This window comes from Rhinopithecus roxellana, chromosome 7 (genome assembly GCF_007565055.1).
Source record: "Rhinopithecus roxellana isolate Shanxi Qingling chromosome 7, ASM756505v1, whole genome shotgun sequence".
Taxonomy (NCBI): domain Eukaryota; kingdom Metazoa; phylum Chordata; class Mammalia; order Primates; family Cercopithecidae; genus Rhinopithecus; species Rhinopithecus roxellana.
Genome location: NC_044555.1, coordinates 20,632,489 through 20,634,033, shown reverse-complemented (window position 1 = coordinate 20,634,033; position 1,545 = coordinate 20,632,489).

The window sequence follows — 1,545 nt, the reverse complement described above, 5'->3', positions numbered from 1 at the left end:
ATTCATAAAAAAAGATTTTAACAAGTACTATTGAATATAGATTTGTAATAACTTTCAGATCAATGAACTAAATAAATTATTTTTCAAAACTCTAATGAAGACTGATGGTTTCATGCAACTGATCATCAAGATCAAGCAGAACAAAAATACGTGAGGCTAAATAACTGATAATGTTTTTATGAGCTCTATTTAAAACTTTATTTATTCTTGGGCTTGGCACAGTGGCTCACACCTGTAATCCCAGCATTCTTGGGCTGAGACAGGAGGATCCATTGAGTGCAGGACTTCAAGACAAACCTGGGCAACATAGGAGACCTGGTTTCTAAAAGAAATTAAGGAAAAAAAAAAAGCTTTGTTTTTTACTTAAATGTTTGGTTTTCCACATTTAATACAATTTTCTGGTGGGATGTGGTGACTCACTTTGGAAGCCAAGGCTGGAGGATTGCTTGAGCCCAGGAGTTCAAGACCAGTCTGGGCAACATGGCAAAAGTCTGTCTCAAAAAAAAAAAATGCAATTAGCTGGGCATGGTGGTGTGCGCCTGTGGTCCCAGCTACTTGGGAGGCTGAGGTGGGAGGATCACTTGAGCCAGGAGGCAGAGGTTGCAGGGAGCCGTGTTTGCACCACTGCACTCTAGCCTGTGCAACAGGGCACAACCCTTTCTCAAAAAAATGAAAAAAAGAGAAAATTTTCTCTGTCAAACTATCTATAGTTTATAACAATTTGGTAAAGTATACTTTTGTAAACTAAGATGGAAAGGTTTGCTTTTTCTTTCTGCTCCATTCTTCCAGAATTCGAAAACTATTTGTAAATATTCTTATGGCAATATGGTTATTTACACAGGTCCAGTAAAAACCTGCTCTTGGTGCCTCATTCACCTCCAACATGGCAAAAATCTCCAGGCCTACAGAGAGTCCCTGATTGCTGTTTTCCAGAAATAGACTGGAAAGGATGGTTATAATAGCATTCACTCCAAGATGGAGTTCCCAAACTTCATGAATAGAGAACTGGATGCCTTCACAAAGAACCAGAGGGCCCCAGTGTCCTTGACCACAAGTTGAAGAAACTGGACCTCACTAGTGATGGGCAGCTAGATTTCCAAGAATTTCTGCATCTGATGAATGGCATGACTGTGGCTTACCATGACTCTTTTCTCAAGGCTGCCCATTCCAAGAAGCGGATCTGAGGATCCCTTGGGCCTGGTTTCGAAGTCACCCCCCTTTCCTTCCAGCCTCGCGATCACCATCTCCTCACAGCCCACACGTCCCCTGGGCCCAGCACACCCACCACCTATGCAGGCCCTGCCTGCACGTAGTAATAAAACCATTCCTTCCTGCCTGCAGCTCCCCACTCCCTCTCCCCCCTGCCCCTCCTCCCCCTCCCCTCTCCTGCCTCCCCTATCCTCCCCTCTCCTCCCCTCCTTTCCTCTCTTCTCTTCTCTCAAGCACACCTACCACCTCATGCAAGCAGTAATAAAACCATACTTTACTTTTCTCTTTTCTTTCTTTCTTTCTTTCTTTCTTTCTTTCTTTCTTTCTTTCTTTCTT